Raw genomic sequence first — 13,548 nt, 5'->3', positions numbered from 1 at the left:
TTCTGGGGAGGCCTAGCCAAGCACTTCAAGTCCCTTATGTTGAGTAAATATAAAACATTTATTTCTGTCACACTGGCTCCCATCAGCTATGTATTTCATAATAAGAATATATCACAGGAATCATTCCCTCAGAAGAAGAACTCCAACATCTGCTGGAATCTGACACTGTTTGGTCATTCAGCAGCCCAGACATTCACTGCACGCTTGTTTTCTGTTTGGTCTGCATTAATGTGCTGCTGGTGTTTCATATGCAAACAGTCAAAGTCCTCAGACCCAGGGATATGATTGGACAAACATTTTAATGGTTGACATAAATACATTTAGACCCTTAACTTAATGATTGCTGTCTGGATGTGAAGAGATTTTCAACCAGCATAAAAATGTTTTTGAACCAAATCACCGTCCCTTCCTTTAATACAAACATAGTTTAATTCTGTATACAAAGTAGGCAGTGGAAGATAATAGTAGCTTGCAGGGAAATTTGCCATTTTTAACAGTTAAATTAATAATAAAAAAGTGTTTATTACACTGTACAATGCTGCGTTGCCTTATAATTTTCTATTTTTCTTTCATTTTCTTTTTTAATTATCCTGCTCAAATAAAAGAGGATGGAGATAAAAAGAGGAGATTGGAAATCCTCCCCTTCACACACACACACACACACAAACACACAGACTGACTTACACAAAACCAGAAGGTCTTAAATACACTGAAACTAATGAGATAATTAAAGCTGCAAGCAGCGATGAACCAGGGCTCATCGCCAGCGAGCTGCTTTAGTAAAAAGATGAAGGGTGAGAAAAATGCATTTAAACTCATAAATATAAGTGGAATATGTCAAAGCCATTTATATGTGTCAATCTTCCTGTTGTCAGCAGGTGGCGCTATCATTATAATGGAATATTGGCCTTCAGATGTGTTCAGGGCAGGACTCTTATCGTTAAGTTTGGGGAAGATTGAACATTTTATGCCTGAGTTACAACAACTTCTCTTGATGTGGCGAGACATCAAACTCCGTCATGGCGCCATGGACATTTAACCTTTAACAAAAACTTAAGATCTCCACAATTTAACATTGCACAGGCCTTTAGACTGACCACATTTGGTGATGTACCGATCACACTGATGCTAGAAAGTGTTTATAAAGAAGAATACTTGTTAGATCATATCCTGATTTCTACAGTCAGACTATTGTTCATATTCTCAGTCAAACATTAGAAGCTGTTTAAGCAACTTTCCATTTATATTCATCTTCACGTGGTTCAGGAAATAAACCAGTTTTTGAAAACAAGTAAATCATGTTTATTGTCATACTGTAATTACAAAAAGCTGCAGGAGTCACATTTCACATCAAACTTTACTGATGTACTGAGTAATACTCCTAAAATCATGATCATTTTGGTTAACAATATTGGATCAATGCTGTTTTTATGAATATTTCTATTATATCAGTGTATTTCTGATTTTATTTCAGTCTGTAGAAACATCACTGTTGTTTTTCCCATTCAGATTTTAGTTCAGATCTTTAAAATTCAAAAAGTGATTAAAAAAAATTATGTAAATTTTAATATTATAAAGTTTTTTTTCTATTTATTTTTTATTTGTTTTTACAGAATAACCTAATTAATGTGCCATTAAAAAAAAAAAAAACAGGTAAAATTACGGACATATTTATATGTTAATGATGCATATACGTACATTTTTTATTATAATGTATCATTTATTTAAGGATACTCTTCTCACAGATCCATTTAACACTACTATCACATTGAGCATCAAACCATCCTGATGAATGAGTGTTAGCACAGTCTTCGTTTCCCTGATTGTTTGGCTCTCCAGACGCCCAGAACCTGCATCAACAGATCAGTGTTAGATCAGAGCTGCTTTCTGTGTGATATGATACTGACTGAGACAATCATTTATTAGATAATAATCAGTTCAGTTCAGTCATTTCTCACTCAGAGGTGATGTTGATGTTGCTGCCATCAACCCATTTCCATCTGCCCTCCTCTTCAACATCAGTCAAACCAATCCAGAAATGATCAGAACCACAAATATTCTTCACAAAATCCTGAGAAGTCAAACAATAACATGATTATAACACGAGCAAAGACACATTTCAGCACATTATCTTTAATTTAAAAAACGAAACACCACACACACACACACACAGACACACACACACACACACACACTCTCTCTATCTCTCTCACACACACACACACACTCTCTCTCTTTCTCTCTCACACACAAACACACACACTCTCTCTCTCTCTCTCTCTCTCTCTCTCTCTATCACACACACACACTTGTTCCTCTCTGTTGTTGATGATGATCAGATCTGCTCCTCTCTCTCTACAGTATCTTCTGCTCTCATTCCAGTTCTTCTTCTCAGAGGAAATGAAGTAAAGACTGGATTGATGACACTTCCATCCATCTATAAACACAAATAAGCAGAGGTGGGTAGAGTACCCAAAAACTTTACTCAAGTAAAAGTAAAAGTAATTCTAGAAATATTTACTCAAGTAAAAGTAAAAGTACTAGTCTTGAATAGTTACTTGAGTAAGAGTGAAAGAGTATCTGATCAAAAAATCTACTCAAGTAGTTAGTTACTTTGGGTCATATATACTGAGTCTATTTTTTTTTTAGATATATAGATAAAATGTATGTAATGTATGTGTGTGTGTATAAATGTATATATTTCATCTGCCTTTACTCCAATTTATGAAATTTATTATAAAACCCTGTCTGTTTACTTAAGTAACAGATATAGGTGTCATGCCATAACATATTTAATACGACTGCCTTTATATTAAATGTGAATTTAACATTGAAAGTTAATGTGATATAAATATTGCTACTAATCTTTCATTGTTCAGAAAGAGAGCAAATAACATTTACATTATTAAAGATCATTTTCACTGACAGTCTAGATTTCAATCACTCTCAGAAACTCCCATTAAAATCACTGAAACTGTTAACACTATGAAATCAATATCTTAATTATAGATTCATACATACATCTGCACTTGTTGTTTCTGACGAGAGAATTCGGCAGAAAGAGGTCTCCAGTCAGTGAGCGAGTGAAGGAAGCACCGGCATTTCAGCGATGACTCATCTGAACGCCTCTGATTGGCCATTGCATACATAAGAATCGTGTGTGATTGGTTATAATGCGCAACTCAGTAAAAACGCATCTATCTCTGGCTCAGCGCCAGCAAGCGATCACAGATCTGAATTTAGCAGCTGATGATATGACTTGCTGAACGTACTCGCACCGGTGTGATTGTATTAAAATTAATAAAATCTTAATCGGATATTTTTTTGTCTTTTGGAAGCTGCATTCAACTTGACTCCCCTCTGTTATAAGCCACACACGTACAACAACTAATGTCACAGTGGCATCGTGTACTTTAATCGAATGTAGCCCAAGTTATTACCTGTTAAGCAGTAGCAGCACACACGGTGTTTATCTAATAAGAATCTCCATCGCAAGCAAATAATAGCCTTTGCAGATTTGCTTTCAATTCAGTGCAGTTCCATATCCACGTTTTCAACGCTGCTGATATTCTTAAACGTTACAACTTTGAGGCCGGTGACACACAGGCTGCGTGGCGTGAGTGCCGCGTGTCTGAAGCGTCCCAGAAGCGTCCCAGAAGCGTGGCGGATTCTGTGTCTTTACACACCAGAAGCGTGCCTGACGCGGCGCTGGCGCGCTGCTGCTGTAGAGGGAGACCGTTGACAGACCAGGCTCATGTCTTCATTACAACAATATATACTTTTTTCTACACACCTACACCTACGCCTACTGATAAAGGACGAAATAGATTATGTTTGACAGGTGCAATATTTGAAAATCGATAATTATTATTATTATTTTTTTATTACATTTATATCTGAATTTATGTCAACCTATAGACTTTCAAATATCAAAATATCAGGAATTCATATGTATTTGTGTACAAAATGACATTTAAACACATTTTCCTATTATATTTAGCCTGGAAAAGCTTCCAACACGCGCGCGTGTCGCGGTAAAAATAGGCGTCGGTTCTATTTCTAGCAAGCAAGCGTTTGCCGCGCGTCTCACGCAGGCGGTCTGTAAGCTCTAACCTGTTAACATGGGAGCCGAATTAAAAACCGACACGCCACGCGGCTGAGACGCTTGCGCCACGCATCCAGTGTGTCACCGGTCTGAGTGAACCGCTTCAGACGCTCAGCGGATGCGGCAGGGAACTGAACGACTCCTTCAAACTGATTCATGAACCAATTAACTCGTTTGCCAATTGATTTGATCAAGCCTTTAAACAGAATTGACTCAAAAGAATGAATCATTCACGAATGGGCATCGCTAATTGCCCAGAGAAAAGTAGACGGCACGTTTGGAATAAACTGAAGCAATTGCATTAGGAGCGTTGCCCACAGTAACGAAGTAAAAGTACAGATTTTTCCCCAAAAATTTACTCAAGTAAGAGTATAAAGTACCCATCTTTAAATATACTCCGAAAAGTCTTAGTTACCCCGAAAAATTACTCAAGTGTATCGAAGTAAATGTAACTCGTTACTACCCACCTCTGTATGTGATGTTGCCAGATTTACTGAAGATGAATGATGCTGCCTTGGGCACAACTAGTCTACCTTCACCTCTGATATGACAATTTCACCTTCCTTTCGGTCAAAATTTTCCATTGTTTGTGTCACAGTGCATGAAACATCTGGGATAATTGTAATTCTTAACTGTGCTGTTGTAGACAAAGTACATCCACCAAATTTCAGAATAGATCTATTAGTCAGTCAGTTACTTGCCAACATGCAACCCATCACCACCCAAGACTGTTAATGAGATGCTGCTTGTCTGGTCTGCAACATCATACGATCACCTCGCCATTCTTTGGTGGCTACAGGTCATGCCTGGTCTAGCTTCAGACAACTGCAAAACCTTTATGGTAACATTCATGATTTATTTAAGAGGTATTTTTGTGTGTGTGTTTATAGATGAATCAATTTACAGATCAACAACTACAACAACATGATCTTACTCGGTCACAAAATACTCATACGTCCAACAATAAATTATCTAAAATGGCTGTAATGTAAGCCAATTACACATACAACACCACACACTATTCTCTATGCCTACCTAATAAAATGGGTGCTCTACAAATTCATTTTCATAGATAATGCATGTCCATGCAAACCAGTTAAAATAACACCATCCAATCCTGCCACATGACAAATGTGACCCTGCAGCACAAAATCTAAAAAAAAATAAAAAAATAAAAAAGTCAAAAGTAGCGTAGCTAGATATTTGTAGCAATATCCAATAATACATGTGTCAACATTTCTCACTTGCCAAAAATAATTTTAAGTTGTATGAGGATATTTTGTAAATATTCTACCATAAATGTATTAAAGCTTAATGTCTGATAACTAATATGCATTGATAATCATTAAACAATGTACTAATCTCAATTTCAGAAAATAAACCGTTGTATGACTGTTGTGGAATACCAATATATAACTACTTTACTCTGCCTTAGCACACCTACCTGCATACTTAACAATACAATATTTAACAAACCATTAAACTCTGCCTGAAGCAACATGCTATCATTTGTGACAACTTACCGTTTGATATACACGGGCCTCTTGGAAACTATGCTGCACTATTTGACAAGTCCTCTCATGATGTTGTGACAATGTGACAAAGTTAAGCTGACACACATCTCAGCAAGAATGCTGTGCTCACAGTTGCATCATTTCACCACTTCTCTGATGTTAGGGTCTACAGGTATTCTAAAAATTCAACAAAACATCATTTACATTATTTTTGTTATGATGGTTTGTCTGAGGAAAAAAACGAATTACATTCATTTAAAAAACATTTACTCATTTCAACATTGTCAAACACCTGTATTTCTCTGCACTCGAAACACATTGTGTTTGAAGATTGAACACCACTACACGACTGTTTCTTTCTGCCTCCTGTATTAATGCTTTTAATCATTTGTGATGATCAGCCCCTTCCAAATTTCAGATACATCATGAATGAATATATCCTTCAATTTCAACCCTTCCCCTCTTCATGATTTTCACAACAGCAATACTCCTGTAAAAAAAAAAAAATTTCAAACAATACATCCTTATATTACAATATACAGTAGGTAGACATCCAAAGTGGGTATTCCTGCCACCTCCAAGTACACCCGGCTGCAGCCTGCAGATGGAGGCGGGGCTGCACCTGGGGTGTGGTTGCATGTGCAGCCCCGCCCCATACCTACTCTGATTGGTTAGATCGTCTTTCACAGACACAAATGATAGGAAATGTGCGTTTAGTTGGTGTAGGACAGAGTATGTGGTTTCAAAGTTAAAAACATTGAGTCAGTTTTACAAAGCCTTCATTATAATGCAGTTGTTTGTTGTTAACTTGACTCACCATGTCTGATTTATTGAATCACGAGGGGTTAGCTGCTTCAAGTTTACTCTTCTTGAACAGCTGAATTCACAAATGAATCATCGGGACATTCTAAAGCACGCTTAATGTGAAAGTACATGGCCTTATGCATTAAAACAGTGTTTTAAGAAGACCAAACTCAGTAAACAATTTAATAAAGCAAATTCTATTCACAGACAAGCAGATATGAGCCCAGTATAAGAACAAAAAGAGTGCTTCTTACGTCCGACGTTACAAGAGCGCTGTCCCAAGTGAAGGTGCTGAATTAGTTGGCATCGATTGCTCAGGAATCGATTTTCCACATCACACGAAGGTGCAATACATTAAGTTATCAGTAGTATATACACCATAAATTAAATTATCAAATGGTGAGTAATATGTTCACACGATATGTTGTGACAGTTAGACGAACAGGGTATCCTTCGCTAATCATCCACCCCTCCTTATCCCATTATGCCACCTGTGCCGCTTCTTGACATGGGTTTAACGACCTATAAAAATTATATAATACACTTTTATATTATTGGTAAGGTACTTGCCAGTTACTTCCGTTTCATGCGATATTGATTGCCATTGGTTAATGTTTTCAATAAAAAGCAACCCATCTACAATGAACAGAGAGAGAGTTAGATAAAGAATATGCTGGGGAAGCAACGTAAAAAAGGGCACCAAGCCTCTCATCAGAGGAACTTGAAGTTTTGCTGGACCTTGCCACCAGGTCAGAGGTCACACCACTATGTTCCACTAACCTGCACATTTATGGCCGCATATCCCTTTCGAGATAAGTAGCCCACGCCTGATCAATCACTGATGAATTGGCTATAGGGATGATTGTGCCATACACCAGGATTTAATCCCAGCATGGCGCAGAAGGGCGACAGTGTGGACTCACCTCCACACCGAGGTGTTGATTAAGCCATAGCCCTCTCTCACGACCTCGATGAAGCTCTCTATTAAAAAAAATAATATAGCGCTGCAAGGGACTTAAAGCAAAAATTCTGCCGCGTTTGCCTGGCAAGAGCAGGTCTGAGAAGGTCCAGCAACTAATGAGCTGTCTTGGCTATATTAAAAAAAATTCACCTCCCATGTCAGGTAAAATGTCAAAAGGGCTTAAGTTTTGCAGAATAAAAAAAAATAAAAATATTGACATGGACTAAATGGCTCCGCGTCCGGTCCGTCTTTGATTCAGTACAAGGACACATTGGAACTGGACACCACCATGCTTCTAGATCTTAGCCTTTTAGAACCAAATTGTTTGCCAGATTTTAATTATCAAAAGTGATTGCCAATTCGCTTTAATTACATTACGCAAAAGCCTAGGGTAGTTACCACCATATTAGTTCTGATACCACAAAGTCAAATTCAGGGAATAGGCCTGTATCCATTGCGAACATAATATTATGAGTCTTAAAATGTCCATAACATAAAATCATTGTTGAGCCACAACATTGTCAACGTACATTAGTTTGACTTGTACTGTGCTGCGCTGATTTCTAAAGACTACTGCACAGTGGCGGAGACTAGCGTCTTGAGCTCAAACAACGGTAAGAGAGAGCTTATGAATGGTCCAGACCAACCTTACGAAAGTGTGACTTACAGAAGATATACTTAGCATACGAACGTGTTGGGAATCGTGCCAAAAGATTAAGAGAGAGGTTAAGGAATAGGTTAAGAACTACTTAGCGATAAGAACATTTTGGGGAACCGGGCCCTGCTCAATAAAAGTTCACAAAATGGGTCTCTGAGAAAATACCAATTTAATATAAATATCGTCCCACTGTGGATTATCCAATTCATTTATTAAATGTAGTGGGTTGTCTGTCTGTTAGCCTAAAGATAAGGTTAAATTTAACAACATTTCATGGACATAGCGAGTTACACGCTAATGTTATTTTTTCTTCTTTTGTGCATTATAAAGAAGGCTTTGTAAAACTGCACAGCTTTTTAACAGCATACTCGTACAACAACTTAGCACACATTTCCTATCAAGTATGTCTATGAAAGATACTCGAACCACTCAAGAGTAGGTATAGGTGCAGCCAGGTGCTTCTCACTGCCACAGCATTAACTGCTAATCAGTCACGAAACTACCACCAGGTGTCGCAAAGGGACGGATTGGAAACTGAATGCAACTTTTAAATGGTGGTTTGTTATATATATATATATATGTGTGTATGTATATATATATATATATATATATATATATATATATATATATATATTACAAACTGCTGTCGGGAATTTAACCCAGCGCCAACTATGGCAAGAAATATAGACTACGCCACCCCGGAAATTGGCCGGGGATACAATGTACCACCAGCACACAGATATGTGGTGGCTGAGACTTTATTCCAAAATCACTATTTAATACATACAAAATGTAATACTTTAATAAGAAATAAAAAGTATAGATATGAATCAAAAACATGAAAGAAAAACACATTTTTCCAACTTCAGAACTGGGGGATTCAAGTTACTTATCCAATGAACCCAGCAAACACTCGTGCTCTCACAACACAGCAATAACACCCACGTTGGGAACACGCAAATCTACAGCTGCACCACCACCACAAAAAGGACACTGGTTAGGACTGGTACCCCAATTCTGAAGGGAAAGAAAACAGAACAAGATAAGAAACAAATACACACATACACAGTCACATATACACGTCAAGGTATTATTTGTCAGAAACACTTATCACTCGCTGCCAGACGGAACCAAAGACACCAGGTTACTGGCAATCCTCACTCACTGGTACTCACAGACTGTGGGCAGCATAACATTTTATGAAGTGTCACAGTATGCATATACAAACAAAATACAATAAAATACAACTTTCTAGGAAGCTGTTCAAAAGGAAATCCTCTGACAGAGAAACAACAGTCAAGTACAATGGTTGTGTCAAACACTTAGTGATTACTGAAGTTTTTGGTCAATAAATATTTGAGGGCAATGCGTCGCTTCTAGCCGGGAATGTGATTGTTCCAGTCGTCCAGGTAATCCCCGTGCACTACAAGGAAGTCGGTCAATTAAATCAGAGTATGCGGTGCAGAAGAGCAGTCAGAGAAGAGAGACAATCCGCCCCGCCCAGAAGCTCTCCGGTGCCGAGGCTCAAACTCATGCAGATACTCGTATTTTCAAATAGATCACCAAAAGCCTGCTGCAACACCTCCTGGCCCCCAGTGTCACTAAAAACACAAAAACGTGTTATATGCAGAAATATAATTAACCGCCTCAGGATCCCCAGCAAACACTTACATGTACACCTATATGAGACATACACATGTGACATACCTGCAGATAATGACTCGCACTGACCAACGCACTCGCTGGCGTACAAATTGGATGTTTGCAGAGATAAACGTTTTATCCGCATCTAAAATCTCTCCTCAGCCACACTGCAAATTAAACGGGTGTCAAATTACCCCTCCCGACAACAGATAGTTATGCTGCCACTGCCACCAGTAGCTCTTACCTGTTGGACATAAACACGGCGCACAAAGAATGACATCACGTCCATGACCCCAAATGACACGCTACCTGGATGTCAAATCACATCCCCTTTTATACAGGTGGAATGTACCACTTTCCCCCTAAAAAATGGTTGGATTTCTCCCAAATTTGAAAATGAGAACCCAATCTTACCTTGCGTTTAGTTTAAACTGTTATTATTATTAGATTGTTTATAGCCAAGCCTGTATTATTTTATACTGCAATTATATTTATCCATTAGACTTATCAGAGCATGAAATAAAACATTTTAATTTAAAAGGACTTGTTGTAAAGTGAAGGGAACTAAAAATATCCTGTTCGTACATTATAACATTAGGCCAGCCGTTATTATTTCTAAATGTAATAAAATGCATATTATATATTACTAATATTTTTGCCCTCTCACAAACTTTTATTAACATGTTTGTATAATATATATATCATGTATATCATGGTATTATATATATTATGGTCTCGTACTCTATCGCATACGTTGTCAGTGTTGTGCGCTTGCTTAGTCCTTTCTTGTGATAAACAGTAAAGTGTGTTCAAGCGCCAGCCAAGAGAGTGTAAAGAAATACCCTTTGTGTGAAGCAGTTAAATCAGCGGGAGTTAAAATCAGATCGTAAGTGTATTTATTTCTTGTCTCATTAGAGTTTAGCGCAGTTGTCGTTGCTAGGAAACACTTGTTTGTTTATTGTTTTGAGACGTGATGCGTTTGGTCTCGTACTCTATCGCATACGTTGTCAGTGTTGTGCGCTTGCTTAGTCCTTTAAACAATAAAGTGTGTTCAGCTGAATTCAATTTCCGTTTTGTCGGGTTTAAAAAAGAATAGTATAACGTGCCAGCCCTCCAGTTAAGCCCTCCTCGTGTGAAGACCGAAGAGTGTAAAGACCATCGACTCTACCATGCGACTCCATCGGGCAGGGACAGCGGCAGGGGATATAAGTATTGTTTTGATTAATCTCTTTTTCTTTCTCCTTGTTTCATTTCTGTTTCAGTTGTTTTTTGTTTATAACCAAATCTTACTATGTATTTCCAGATCCCTACTATCACTACCACTCTAACCACACATCACACAATGTAGGCTGCACAATCTTAACAACCTGCACACTTTGCCTATATCTGCTAATACAATACTTTCTTTTCCTAGTGGTCTCTGGAATTGCCAGTCTGCTGTAAACAAAGGCGATTTCATTACTTCTATTATTAGTCATTCAAAGCTTAATCTCATGGCCCTAACAGAGACCTGGATCAAACCAGAGGACACTGCTACACCTGCAGCACTCTCCAATAATTTCTCATTTTCCCACTCTCCCCGTTTGACTGGAAGAGGTGGAGGTGCTGGTCTGCTCATCTCTAATGATTGGAAATTTAATCCTTTACCATCTTTGGGTATCAACAGCTCCTTTGAATCTCATTCAGTTACTGTTACCTACCCTTTTAAAATACATTTTTTAGTTGTCTATCGACCCCCAGGACCACTGGGTAACTTTTTGGATGAATTAGATGTGTTGCTCTCAACCTTTTCTGAGGATGGTACTCCCTAGTTATGCTTGGAGATTTCAACAGTCATCTAGATAAACCTCTGCTGATTTCCACTCTCTGCTTGCCTCTTTTGATCTCAACCGAGTGTCAACTACTGCTACTCACAAATCAGGCAACCAACTGGACCTTATTTATACACGAAACTGCTCTACTGATCATGTTCTGGTTACTCCACTGCACACGTCAGATCACTTCCTCCTCACTCTTAACCTCAACATGATCCCTGACACATCACTCACAGGTTGACAAAGTTTGGGCAGCAGAAGTGACGAGCATTTATCATGCCGTACATGACTGCAGTAACAAGTTAGCCCCAGTAATCTTTCCAGATTCTGAAATAGCTAAGAAAAAAGCTGTAGAAACTTTGGCTGATATTTTGGGTCAGGTAGTGTCTTAATCTTTTAGGCGGTGGGTTTAAAAATAAATATAGGCAATATATTACAGAAAGCTTGAAATGTATACTTTTAAACAAAAATATTCAAACCAAAATAAATAGGCTACTCTCTGATTATGTAATCCATATAAAATGTGCATGTCTCTCTGGCTTCGTCAACTTCATCTTAGCAGTGACACAGAAAACACCACTTTATTACAATTAAATGTCTCCTTGTTAATTTAGACACAAGCATAATCATTACTTTTACCGGTTATTTGTGGCAAGCCAAGTGTGCGGTCATAACGCTTATTATCCTGTAGGCTAAAGCCTATTTAAGCAATTATATTAATATAAGGGGGCGACGCATTTACTACTTTTAAAAAATGCGGGTCGGGTAAAATATTTTATTTTCATTTTTTTGCGGTCCGAGTTGCGGGTGGGTTAGTTGAAACCATCAGTCGGGTGCAGGTTGTTTATACACTGACCCACGCATCACTGCCAAACATTATATACTGGAATTATATTTATCCATTAGAATTATAATTTAATTATTCGGTTAATAATAAATAAATAAATAAATAAGCTGATTAATCAGTTCAAATGTGTTATTGTGGGTTAGTGTCACGGTTGGTAAACCGTGATCTCAGGGATTTTGCACTTTGTGGTGAAGTCTGTGTTTCGCGCCTGCACTGATTAGTTTGTGGGCGTCTCCTTTAATTGTCATCAGCAGCCGCTGTCACTCATTACTCATCACCTATATATTGGCTTGTCTCACGTCTTGTGTTTGTGAGATCGTTGTTTAATGTCGTTTACCCCGTTTGTTGGCTTTAGTGTTGTCTGCGTTGGATGTCTGTGTTTCCCCAGAACCTCATCCACTCTCTGCACATCCACTCAGCCACGGACACTTACCTTCGGCTCTATTCCCCACAGTTCCTGTGCCATCCTCTCCTGCTGCCTTCTCACCGCCATCATCCAGATTAATCACCTTCTCACCGCCATCATCCGGATTCCTCACCTCCTCACCACCACCTCGGAGTGTCGTCTTCTCAGCCTCATTGTTCCCTTGTGTTTATTTGTTCATCTCATTCCATTAAAACTGTTAACTCACATCTGTTTCCAGACTTTCCTTCACTCCACCGTCACAGTTAGTAACAAATTTACATTATATACTTAGGAACAGAGTGTGGGTTTAATCTAGGCTATGTTGTTAACTACTTACAAGTTGTGGGTATGTTTTTATCCAGTTTTCCCCCCTATTGGATTCTGTTTGCTCTTAAAGCCTTCTTCAAACACCCATGTTCACAAATAATGATTTTCGTAAAAATTATTAATTATCTATTGAGAATGTTATTATGGTCTTATTAAAATAATATGGACCGCGAGAAAAGAATAAAAAGAGTGGGGGGGGGGGGGGTTAGCGAAAGTAGAACAGTTACCTATGATCTATCAGGTTTTGTTGTTGAATAAACACCTATCAAATCTATCAGTCAGAATACACATTATTGAGGTTAACTAACCCTTTTACACAAACTGACTTACACTGTACGTTTATATCTCCTAACCCTACCCATTTTACATAGTATATTTTTAATCTGTAGATTTTGGGGAACTGGATGTCCTCAAAGCCAAATTCCAAGTCATGTAAGATACGCGTGTCAGGTATGTGTGAGGATATTA

General features: G+C 38.1%; 1 protein-coding gene and 1 long non-coding RNA gene across 2 annotated transcripts in view; both read right to left on the bottom strand.

Moving 5' to 3' along the window:
- The window catches only part of LOC113063326 (nesprin-2-like), a 603,140-nt gene that overhangs the window by 493,757 nt on the left and 95,835 nt on the right, over positions 1 to 13,548 (bottom strand). The window lies entirely within an intron of this gene.
- On the bottom strand, positions 1,799 to 2,445 carry LOC113063340 (uncharacterized). Its single transcript, XR_003278668.1, has 3 exons — positions 2,310 to 2,445; positions 1,959 to 2,071; positions 1,799 to 1,850 (listed from the first exon to the last, which is right to left on the bottom strand). It is a non-coding gene; the product is annotated as an uncharacterized LOC113063340 (long non-coding RNA).

This window comes from Carassius auratus, chromosome 45, assembly GCF_003368295.1.
Source record: "Carassius auratus strain Wakin chromosome 45, ASM336829v1, whole genome shotgun sequence".
Classification (NCBI taxonomy): Eukaryota; Metazoa; Chordata; class Actinopteri; order Cypriniformes; family Cyprinidae; genus Carassius; species Carassius auratus.
Note: the sequence above shows the minus strand (reverse complement) of the source record. Positions and strands in the feature narration are given on the sequence as shown.